General features: G+C 40.0%; 1 long non-coding RNA gene across 1 annotated transcript in view; it reads right to left on the bottom strand.

The window, feature by feature from the left end:
• The window catches only part of LOC140688802 (uncharacterized), a 64,612-nt gene that overhangs the window by 709 nt on the left and 50,978 nt on the right, over window positions 1-12,925 (bottom strand). The gene's annotated exons all lie outside the window — the stretch shown is intronic.

Below are 12,925 nucleotides of genomic sequence, written 5' to 3'. Positions count from 1 at the left end.
GAGAATTGGGACAGAATTCAGCTCTCACTTATTTTTATGAGCAAGTTGAAAGTTAGAAAGTAGGGATAGCGAATGCGAGCTACACTTTCCAAAAATCTGGCTGAGGACAGTGTTGTGAAAGAGAAACAGAGACAAAGCACTATTAATTACTAAACCGGGGCACACCCAGTACCAATGCCAAGGCTTTCTCCTTACTTGGTACGTTAAATCACATGGGAAGCATTGTCAAATGAGCAGTGATAAACCTTCTTAGCTTATATTATATGGGTAAATGCTATTAATATAAATGTTCTAGAAATTATATAAAATTCGCAAAATTCAGATATGTCCTAGCGTAAGTCAGAATTTTAGTTATCTTAAAATACTGCATGTCACAAAAATAACCAAATTTCTTTGTCAATTGCATTGTAATCAGATCTCTAGATCGCCTTTTTAAGTCTTTTGTCATTTATAGACCATTATTATTTTACTCTAATGCTTTGGCAAAAATACTTCATCTACAAGAAGATTCGTTGAAAGGATTTTTTGACAAGCACTGGTTCCTGATAACCTTCACATCACAGCTGGGTACGCACTGGGTAACCAACAAAGAATCCTAGTGACAAACTGGATGGCTTCACAAACTGCTTACAAAAGATCAGGATTGACAAGGATTAGTTACCTAGGGCTGGATAACAATTTTTATGACTTTATGTCTCAAATATTAGTGGCCTTAATCTTTGTTTTCCAGATATAAGAAAACCTTTCCCCTTAAGCTAATGATGACTTGCAGCAATTTGGTAAATTATACCTTGGTAAGAAAAATTGAAGCATTTATCTTTCTCTCTATCTGATCCCTCCAGAATTTGGAAACTCTGAGTGCTTATCCTTATTTTAATGGCAATATTCTTATTTGCGTAAGCCCAATATGTTCTTATAACAGGACATAATGGGAAGCAGGGGCTTTGACTGGAATGTCTTATTTGAGAATATGTGTAGACTTAGATATGACCAGACAGCTTTAAAGAACTAAGGTGGACTAAGAACTAAGAACCAAGAACTAAGGTGGACTTCATGCAGCCATAAAGCCTCTTGAAAAAACAACCTGGTACCTTGCTTACAGGGTTCCCAGGAGCCTCACCAGGTAAATAAAGAAGGTCTCTTCCTGGCAAATGCAGAAATCTCAAAATATCTTGAGGACTCTCTGTTGAAGAGAGGGCCCATCACAAAATTACTGAATATATTAAAATGTACTGATGGGTGTTGCTGAGTTCTGCAAAAGTTTGAGTGAGAGACATTTTCTAGAATGGCAGAGAACCCAAATATAAATTTGAGAAGTCACGTTTAATAAGATAAAGGCAATTACTTAATTAATTTATTGGTATATATGAACTTACTTTATTCAAACCCTGTAATTGCCTTGAGAAATTATTACACTTCATAAAGATACATAAAGACATCTTCTTAAAAACTGATTTACTGAGTTCAGGTGGCAGTCCTGGTTCTACTTAATCTGTGTCCCTCCTCAGAAATTGAAACAGATGAGGCCTTTTTGCTCCCTCTCCTCATTCACTCATCACCACCACAGGAAAGTAGAAATAGTGACAGAGCCCGGGATTTGAGTAGGAGAGATACTATGAGAAAAAAAAATTCTGTTCCCATCATAAATCATTCTGACGCCACTAAGAAAAGACCATGGACCATTCTGAGAAGTTGTTGCCACTGACGTCAATACTAATTTCTAAAATCTTGGCGGACCAAATCCTTTAGCACCCTATGGTAGTTTTTTCCTATCTCTTGCTGTAAATAACAACTGCAGAGAATTTTGTGTGCATCGCTCATGACAAGGGGGGACAAGGAGGGCAGAGGGATTCCTTTCTGTCCCTGGTCCTCAAGGGGCCCGGGTCACATCCCAAGTGAATGGCCCTAAGGTCCAGGAGCCTGCCGTCACCAGACAGCTTTTTATCAAACACAAATGCCCAGGCTTTCTCCCCATTAACTATGTTTATATCTATAAATCAATGTTTCTGCCTCCCGTAGAGGAGGAGAGATTTTTGAACAGGGAGGCTGACGAAAGCACAGTGGAAACTCAAGAGTTTGGAGCCGTGGTCACCCACAACTTTCCCACCATCAGCATCTCTAGGACATTCTGGGTGAGCTCTGAGAATATTTCTGTACATAAGTACTGGAAAAAAACTCTCCAAACCTCAGATCTACGATTCCAACTTGACTGTAAGTGGTAGCAGAAGCTACCAGCACAAAGGGCTGTTCACTCGTCACAATCTTGATAGTTTAAGCAAATGAAAGTATAGCCTTAAAAATTCAAATCTGCTAAAAAAAAATTCAAGACACATTTGAGTAATTCTAGTTTGCCAAGTGAATCTTCGCTTTGCGAAAGGATAAACTCATATACTGTTTTCCTTCTAAAAGTGTTACATATCTTTTTTTCTCCTTCCTTAATAAAACATATTTTGTGTCAAGTGTGACAGATGGGAACACTCAAATCTACTTCTGTTGTCATAGCATTCAGAATCATTTGTCAAGTCCCAAACATACACCAGGTTTTGGGAAAACAAAGATAAATTAACCCAGTTGCTTACGTTAAGAGCACATAATAAGGAGGGAGGGTACAGCTCAGTGATAGAGCGCGTGCTTAGCATGCACAAGGTCCGGGGTTCAATCTCCAGCACCTCCGTTAAAAATAAATAAATAAACCTAATTAACTCCCCCCACCAAAAAACAACACAAGAGCACATATTGGTGTAGACAACCACAAATTAGAACATAATGAGATAAGTGTTTTAAAACATGTTCAAAGTGCTATGAAAGCATGAGTGCAAAAGTGACGAATTCTGCCTGAAAATTCCAAGACAACTTCCTGGAAGAGATGCCAATTTAGATGGACTTCTTAAGAGTAGGTAAAAGTATGCCAAGAAACAAAGGTATTTAAGACCCAAGAGAGGGCAGAATGTATGAATGCATTTGTGGAATCAGCAAACAACTGAGACTGGCTTGACCAAGGGATGCTGAGAGAGAAAGACTGAAAGGTGTGTCTGGGAGAACTTGTGACCTGGAATGTCATGCCAAGCAGTCTGGAGAGTCGAGGGAGGATCACAAGGAAGGGAGCAATATAATCAGATGAGCGGCTAAAATTTAAGGGTGGTAATTCCAGATGTGCCGTGACGAATAAAATGGGACCAACTGGATAACAGGGGCTGTGGTCATCTGAAGCAGGAAAAGGGGGGGTTCAAACCACGGTCTGTAGACCAACTCTAAACAGATGCCTATTTTTGTATCACCTGCAAGCTAAGAATGGGTTTTTACATTTTTAAATAGTTGAACACTCTTAATAGAATAATATCTAACATCTAAAATGCAAAGATTATATGAAATTCAAATTTCTGTGTCCGTAAATAAAGTTTTATTGGAGCACAGCCATGCTCATACGGTGGAAGAGTTGAGTATTTACAACAGAGACCATACACTCCACAAAAGCCTAAATTACTGATGACCTAGACTTTTACTGAAAAAGTCTCCTAACTTTTGGTCTAGAATGTGAACAAATTGGATGGCTAGGTCTGATATGAGTTATGTTCAGAGAGACTCTACCAGCATCCCCTGAAAATATTCATGGTTCTAGATATTAACCTAGTTCAATTTCTGGTAACTGATAAGCACCCTGAATAGAGAAAAATACCACGACAAGAGAATATTGGGTAAGCTGGCAATAAGCAAATAACCTAAATCCTTTTTCCCAACATCACAGAACCAACTGAAATACTTTTTTTTAAAAAAATTAAAATATTAGAAAACCCCATACTGCACTGAAAGTGTGGGGAGGAAGCTAGTTCTATGAGACAAACTTCAAGAAATTTCTAACAGAATGTTGGGTTTTTTTTTAATTGAAGTATAATCAGTTATAATGTGTCAATTTCCAGTATACAGCATAATGTCCCAGTCATGCATATACATACATACATTCATTTTCATATGTTTTCATTAAAGGTTATTATGAGATCTTGAGTATGGTTCCCTGTGCTAGACAGAAGTTTGTTTTTTATATATTTTTATATATAGTGGCTAACATTTGCAAATCTTAAATTCCCAAATTTATCCCTTGCCACTCACTTTCTCCCAGCAACCATAAGATTGTTTACTATGTCTGTGAGTCTATTACAGAATGTTTCAAAAATGAGGCTAAAAAGGTAGCCAGGGAGAGTCAAGAACACAGCTTCCATTCTGGAGAAAGGGGTTATTTGTCAGCAAATAAGTAGAAGAGATATTTTGAGGAATCGTGATTAAAAGCACAAGGCTTGATATCAGCCAGTCCTGTCTGTAACTCCATCTCTGTGACTTCATTCATTCAATGTATAGTTAATGCGTTCTGATCGTATACCAGGCAATTACCTGATATTGTCCAAGCTTAACATCTCTCAACCTGTTTCTTAAACAGGCAGCTTATAGGTTTACTGTAAAATAAAACAACAGCGTCCCCGGCACTCTACAACAGGGATGACGACGAACACTCCTCTGGTGCTGCCCGTGTGCTCAGCCTTGCCCCAGGCATGTCAACATATGAATTTGGGAGAACACAATTCACCCAGAACACCTGCCTAAATCAGAGCCTCCTTTTTATAGTCTTTCCTCAAATACCAGGAAGATACTCCTTTCCTCTGTCCCATCATCAGAGATGGACTTTTTACAGTTGTATGTGCTATTGTTTTATTAATCTCAACCTTCTGTACAAAACTGTAAGCACAATCAAAACTGAAATTAACTCAGTGGCAAGTGGAACACCATTCGTTTGTCCACTCAGTGGATGGTTTCTCTGTGCAATGAATGGCCTGGGTTAGGTGTCAAGTATCGAGCAGCGTGCAAGTCAGACACGGTCCTAACCCTCATGGACCAGGCGTTTTACTAGAGAAGCAGAGGACAGATGCATAGATACACAGATACACAGACACGGAGTAGATAGATACCTAGGTGCACAGACTGATGAGGGAGAGAGGCCATGAATGCCAAGTACAGGGACAAGAGACGCACTGCTGAACAATGCTAGCAAGTCCATTTTACTTTCTGCCCGAGTTTTTCCTTTTGCCCTGTAAACGTTTAGTTCCTGGCTCCTCCAGCCTTTGCTCCCTGCAGGCTTAGGCGCTAATTAACAGTCAGCAATGAAAGTCAAGGTTATCAGTACACTGGAAGCTGTCTCTGTCTCTGTCTCCCCACCAGCCCCCTCCACTGTGTAGTGAGATCCAGCACTAACTTTCTGTTTCTAAATTCAATCTCCGGTTAAAATGTATGATCCGAGTATTTAATGGAATGCTAAAGAATTCTTTTAAAAAGGATAAAAATTATTTATGAACGTGATCATAAAATTCTCCAAAAGATACTGTGAAAAAGCAATGTGGAAGATGGTGTGTATAGTAAGCAGGTAACATTTGTGTTACAAAAAGAAGAGATTGTAATCACATGGGTCTACTTACATATGCATAAAATATCATTAGAAGAATTAAAAAGAAAAATCAGTAACTTCATTTTACTTTGGGAAGGACACCTAGGTGTCCGGGGGACAGGAGTGAGCCAGGGATTTTTTTTATAACGTGTTATTTTAGGGTTACATTTTTAAATTTTGACATTGGTAACTATAGTACTTATTTAAAAGCTAGATTAAGAAAAAGTTTCATGATTTCTGTGGCTTTTAATCACGTTTTGTTTAAAAAGTAACATTTTGTTTTAATCCTGTACCAGAGCTTAATTGTGGTGAAGACACTTCAAATCAATAATAAAGATACAAATTACAGTTTAAATGTACCTATCTGCAGGGATCTCCTGAATTTGCAAACATGTAGACAATGCTGACTGTACCATAATTTAATCTTTACCTGATTTTTTTCACCATTTATTTTACTGTTGTTTTCAGAAACATTAAAATGTAAGATAATAATAATTTTATGACAAGAAGTAGAGCTTTTTTAAGGCTTAGCCCAAGTGTCCCCTCCAGGGGGCTTTTTACATGTCTCACTGAATTCCTTCTTACCATTTGGTGTTTCTGTTTTTGCTTTGTTTTGTATTTGAAATATTTACCAAACAACCGAGAGTTGGCTACAATAATCACCATTTATCTAACCCTCATCCTGACCCTGTATGTCACCATTGTCCTACTTTACAGATAAGGAGACTGAGGCCCAGAGTAGTTAAACAATTTAAAGAATTCAAAATCACGTATGTCTGACTCCAGAGCCTGGGTGCTTCCCACTCAGTTATATTTTGTTTTGTGTAATTTCTAATGATTTCATTTGCTAATTTTGTAACAAGTCAGCAGTGAGCTTTCTGTGGATGGGAAAACTGTCAGTGCTCAGTTCTGCCCTTCACAGCACCAAGCAAAACTCTAGGAACTGAACTGCTCTTCATAAAACACTTCTACATGCTGAGGGCATATTTTGTAGAAAATTGTGGCGTCTGGGAAGAGTCATTAAATACACATATATAATTAAAATGTGAAAATATCTTTCCAGGCTTCAAATATATGCAATTTTGATTGATATGAATGCAGTAATCCTTTGGGTATCACAATATTTAAAATTTTATACTTAAATTATATCTGTATTTAAAAATGGCAATATTTCCAAGAAGTGACAACATTTCTAACTACTACATAGTCTGCAGCAGCATATTCCCCTGTGCTTACAGGTTAAAGTTGACCTAAGCACCCACTCATGGTCACTTAGATTACCTGCAGTCCAGATTCATGTGATGACTGCTTTTCCTGAGTTCCAAAGTTTAAGCTGGTTTTCTTTAGCGTGCAAACTTCCCCTGAGCATTCTGCATTTTACAGACCAAACAAACTGGTTCTGAGCAGACACTGGCTATCCTCGGGGGAGCTCCTGAAAGCAATGGTGTGTGGTACAGCTCTGCTTACTTTTGATGAATTCCTCCATGAAGAACATGTTTTCCCTGCCTTGCCTGCGCCCGATACCACCAGGGAGCAATTCCACTGTCACTGATGAATGCTAGCTAGGTCAGACCTTGTCAGTGCAGATGAAAGTCTTGTGATTAGTATTCTGTACCTTCTCACTAATGAACCTTCTAATCAGGAAATCTGTCTGCACTTAGAATCCTCTTCTAACTGCTAAGTGCCCTTGAAAGGTTAGACAAGTGGGAACTAGTAGCATTGTTTTGTTTCGTTTTGTTTTTTCTTGCAACATGTCTTTCAAAATTAGTTATGATTCTGAGGATTAGAGTTGGTTGACTTTGTGACAGTGACAGCCTTGGTTATACCATTCCAACACACAAACAGAAGTTACAAAAGACACAAAAATTACATGTAATCATAATGAGAAACTTTTCTGCAAATATTCAAGTTTTGAGGGGAACATTTTGACAGTAGAAAAAATATTTGAGTATTTGTACCACACTTTGCTAGAAGAACATTTAATTGGAAAAGTTATATGTGAAAAAGATTTTGCACTAATAAGCATAAAAAAAGGAGTGACTTCGAGCTCAGTATTTAAGGAAAAGTTACTCAGCATAACCTGAGTAGCTTTTGGCTTAAATGCAATAAGGTATATGGTCTTAACTGCACGAGGATGCACTTGTGACTGCTTCAGATCAATTATACATCTCATTCAATCTGACAGCAGCAGCTGTAAGGTGCATCATTATTTTATGTATCTCCAAGTAGAAAAATGCTGCCAGTCAAACTATGACAAGGTATTGATTGTAAGTCACATCAGAGATGTTAAAATGTAGGGGAAATATATTCCTTAGAACTGATTAAATAAGTACTGTGAAATATTAAGTATGTAAAAAGCACACAGACCGGGTGCAGGAGTGCAGGATCCCTCATATACTAGCACCGCCTTTGCCAACCGACATTTCAGCCAAACCTGTGTTCAACAGGGCCCACACCTGAGCAGAGTCTGTCTGAACTTACACATTCTTCCTTCTCTGTTTTGATTGAGGAGGTTCTCAACACAGCTCTGTCAATAAAATTCTAGTAATTCATTTTGCTGTGTGATCCGGAGGTCAGCAACTTTTATGACGGATCAGATGTGAAATATTTTAGGGTTTTTGAACCATACATACAGTTTCAGATGCAACTACTCACCCTTGGCCACTGTAGCCCCAAAAGCAGCCACGAACAATTAAAATTTTATTTACAGACACTGAATTTTAAATTTCACATAGTTCTCATGTGTCATGAAATTTTATTCTTCTTTTGCTCTTTTTTCAGTCACTTAAGAATCTAAAAATATTCTTGGGGCCTCTTTCAGGACAATGGTTATAGAACTATATTGTCCTCGTCCTTCTGAATTACAACTCAAAGCCCTGGACGTCATGTATATAAGGCAGACATAAGGAGACACTGGAAGACAGAAGACAGCAGCCTGGCTCGTGGATTCAGGGCTCAAGAAACGACACGATGATGAGCTCTTTGTGTGTTTTTTTTGTTGTTGTTGTTCTTTTGGCCTTTTACATCCCAGACATACCCCCAAAGAAGCCAGAGACTCAGAAACGCTGAAGGGTGTGGACAAACAAAGGTCCAGCAAAAGCCTGCTCTCCTCAGTCAACGGTCCAGAAAAGAGGCAACCTGGCAAGGCAGACATGTCACGACAGATCAGACGGCCAGTAAAAAGGAGTTCCACGCACAGCTCTGTGCGCACCAATGTGGTAATTTAGATAAAATGGGCCATTTCCTTTAGAGACACAAAATTCAAAATCCACACAAGAAATAATAAATACTCTGAACAGGCCTATATGTATTAAAGAAATTGAATCAATAATCTCTAATAATAACCTTCAAAAAATAAAAGCACTATGATCAGACTGTTCTACTGGTAAATTCTACCAAACATTCAACAAAGAAATGACACCATCTCTCTAGAGTCTTGGCCAGAGAATAAGAAACAAGTCTAACTCCTAACTCATTCTACGAGGCCAACCCTACACAGGGTCTAAACCAGGCAAAAACATTAGGGGAAATGAAAACTACAGGCTGATATCTCTCATCAGCATAGATGCAAAAACCTTCAATGCTAGCAAACTGAATCAAAGAACACAAAGATAAGATTTATACACCACGACCACATGGCGTTGGTTTCACATATGCAAGCCAGTCTCAACATTTGAAAATCAATGTAATCCACTATATTAAAAGGCTTTAAAGAAAAAAAAAACCATGTGGGCATACCATTAGATACAAAAAAAGCCTTTGACAAAATGTAACTCCCGTGTGTGAATCGCTTAGAAGAATAGGGACGGAGGGAAACGCTTTTGACTTGGTAAAGAGCCTCTGCAAAAACCGCACCGCTAACACCACCCTTAATGATGGAAGATGGAACACTTTCACTGTGAGATCAGGAACAATTTCAGGAGGTTCACTCTTATGTCTCTTATTCACCACGGTGCTAAAAGACTGAGCCAGTGTGATGAGACAATAAAAGAAAGAAAAGCCGTACAGATCACACCTGCACAGGGGGTACCAGGCTGCTTCTCAAGTTCCCCTCACAACACACACGGTTATCATGACAGCCGTATTTCTGTCCGTGATGCGTCTGTACTAGAGCCCCTAAGAACACAACAAGGTGGAAAGGCTGAGGAGTCCACGCGGAGCCAAAGCTAGAACCAGGGCATGGCTTCAGGCTTAGCCTCACACGAAAGAGGAAAAGTCATCCTGAGAGTCACCAGAAGGGTAGATGAGAAAAGGATTTTATTCAGAAACTCCAGTAATTAATAAATGTCTGTTTCTATTGAAAGGCTCTTTGGATCAGGTAACATCTGAGAAGAAGGGATGGCTCAGTAGCCTGGGTTCTAAAGCCCTTCTCCTTGCAAGTTACTTCTTGTATCCAGACTCTCACTACTTAACAAACTACTTTAAAACGTAGGTACTTAGACACCAGAAATTGACAAACATTGTAACCTGACTATACTTCAATAATAAAACATTTTTTAAAGATTAAAAAAACCTTAAACTCTCAAAAAATAAAATTAAATTTTAATTAGAATAACAATCATTGATTTAACTTGCGAGCCTGTGGTCTGAACCCCTCGGCTTCTCTTCTGGCCAGCTCGTGCCTCCTCTGCACTCAGCTGGCGGTTTGGCTGGTGGGTCAAAGCTAAGATCGTCTCACTCATATGTCTGATGTTTGGCGGCTCACCCACTGGGGTTGGCGTGGGTAACCGGGCCGTGTGTCTGTCATCACAGCAGGTTAACATCGGCTTTGTCACGTGGTGTTCACAGGATTCCAAAAGCAGCAGGTGAGCCAGCCACAATGCAGGAGCGAGTCTGAAACCTCTGAAGCCCAGCCTTTGCTTGGTGATCAGGTCTAATCACCACATCAAGATGCTGACGGCTCTCTCTGCCTTCTTGCCCCCTACCATGAGAAATCCAAACGCCCAGCGGGCAATGGCAGCTTAAAGTTAATGAGACCCAAAGGAAATGATTCACTCTTTGAAATGAGGTCCTCAAAGCACACTTCTAAGTCGCAGAGTCGCAGGGACAGAAAGCACAAGTCCTGTCCCAACAGGGTCTCCACAAGGCAGGCAGGTCGGGCCACACCTGCTTCCACCTCTTGGTTCCGCCAGATTTGCCCAGCTGGGGACACAGGACCACATACTTTCACTGATTCCGATTGTGCACTGTGTTCTCCGGGAAGAGGCTCCACTCTTGCATTGTAGATGACCTCGCTTCTGAGCTGTGCTTTTGGGAGACTTTCCCATCATTCTGTCAGGCCAGCGGCTGCTCAGTGACACAGGGCGTGATGTAACCGGTATGACCTGTGGATTCCAAGGGCACACGCCCCTCCTGCCCCACAGGGGAAAGGCCTGCGTAGCTTCCTCAGAGAAGGTTTCAGCGCTGTTCCCACCGCCGTCAGCTGGACCTCCAGGGGCAGCAGCACCGGACCGATGAGCCTCGGTGAATGAACTCACCTTTCCCACCTTTACTTCCCTCATTAGTTCTGCCCGCTCCCTGTGTGTCTTCCCCTAAGTGTCTTCACTGTTTGTTTGCCACTCCTCCCAGTTTTAGGCCATTTTGAAAGGATCTGATCTGAGAAGGTGGGAGAGGAGCAGAGCCAGCTAGAGGCTCTCTGTCCGGCTCCCCTCCCGGGGTCACGGCTGCGAGTGGCTGGACTCGCGGTGAGAGGTGAAATGAGGTGGGGTCAGAAATGGAAACTGCCACCCCGCGCTCATCTTCCCTTTGACCGAAAGCTGGCTGCCTGGCCCCGGAGGGCTGGACTAAGAGATGCAGAGGCTTCCGCTTTGTGGGGAAGGACTCCCACTCCTCGCAGACCAGGCTGGGTCTGCCCTGTCCCAGGAAGACACTCCGCGGACCCGCTTTATGCCTTGGGATCCTGCTGCCACAGGACTGCAGAGCAAGTCCAGACCTCATATGCATTTCGGAGTCAGCTCACAAAAGTTTTAAGTATCATATTTGTATCATTTTATGAATTTATAAATGCATGATTCTAAAAGGATACGCTGGGAATTGTAATCTAATTATTCAGTATTAGAGATAAGATCTGAAACCTCTTTTATAAAAACATTTTATAAATGTCCTGTGTTTGTCTTGGTATGGGAACCAGTTCTAAACTGTTGACAGTGTATGCATTTTACACTACCTCCTGTCTATACTGGAAAAAAAATCTAATTAATGGCAGCTAACAATTATCTAACACTTAATAGTATGCAAAACACTGCCACTTTTATCATTTGATCCTCGTGACACTTTTATAGGAGACATTAGCTAATTTTACTCATTAAAAACTTGATCCTCCCAGAGGTGAAGTAACACATCCAAGTTTTCTTGTTAACAAATTGCAGAACCAAGATTTGACCTAGCTCTCCTGACACTACGGTCCATGATCTCTACAGGTTTACTGATACCTTTCACTTGGCTACGTGATTTTGGTCAATTTTTTGGTCATCTGGACCTTATTTTTCTCTGCAAAACTACAGGGAGTTTTTAATTGATTTTAAAGGATATTACCAGCCCTATGTATCATTTTAACTAGTCTTGGCAGACATGGAACTGGATAATTCTTTTTTAACCTACAGGACCAACCGTAAGTGAAGAGAACTAGATATAATCAACACCTGATCAGATTGAGTTCATTTGTCACATGGTGATTCTTCCCCAAGACTGAATCTAAACCTGAGTTATAACATCTATCCTAACACTTATATATATTGAGGTCATAGAAAAATAGAAAAAAATAATTTTTTTAATAACTACTGTGAATGTTTCCTTTGAAAATCATCTAACTTAGTAAAAAAAAGAATTAAAAATCTAAAATTATTCAATATTAAATTATTCTAACACTAATTCAAAAAGATACATGCATCCCAATGTTCACAGCAGCATTAGTCATAATTGCCAAGATATGGAAACAACCTAAGTGTCCATCAACAGATAACTGGGTAAATAAGAGGCATATATATATATATACACACACACACGGTGTGTGTACACACACACACATATATATGCATACCATGGAATACTACTCAGCCATGAAAAATAATGAAAATTTGCCATTTGCAGTAACATAGATGGACTTGGAGGGCATTATGCTGAATGAAATAAGTCAGAGAAAGACAAGTACTGTATCATATCACTTATATGTGGAATCTAAAAAACACAACAAACTAGTGAATATAACAAAAAAGAAGCAGACTCACAGATGTAGGGAACAGACCAGTGGATCTCAGTGGGGAGAAGGAAGAAGAGAGAGGTGCGGGGTAGGGGTCAAAGAGCACAGGTCCCAGTCCTGACACCTCCACTTTACTGAGTGACCCTGAGCAAGTTATGTAATATCATGAATCAGTCCCCTCAACCATAAATTAGTACCTCTCAGCATGCTGAAGAACTGAATGACTTAAATGACTTACTACATACAAACCACTAAAGCACTGTGCCAAATACATCATAAGTGCTCTGTGTCAGATG

This window comes from Vicugna pacos, chromosome 23 (genome assembly GCF_048564905.1).
Source record: "Vicugna pacos chromosome 23, VicPac4, whole genome shotgun sequence".
NCBI lineage: Eukaryota > Metazoa > Chordata > Mammalia > Artiodactyla > Camelidae > Vicugna > Vicugna pacos.
Note: the sequence above shows the minus strand (reverse complement) of the source record. Positions and strands in the feature narration are given on the sequence as shown.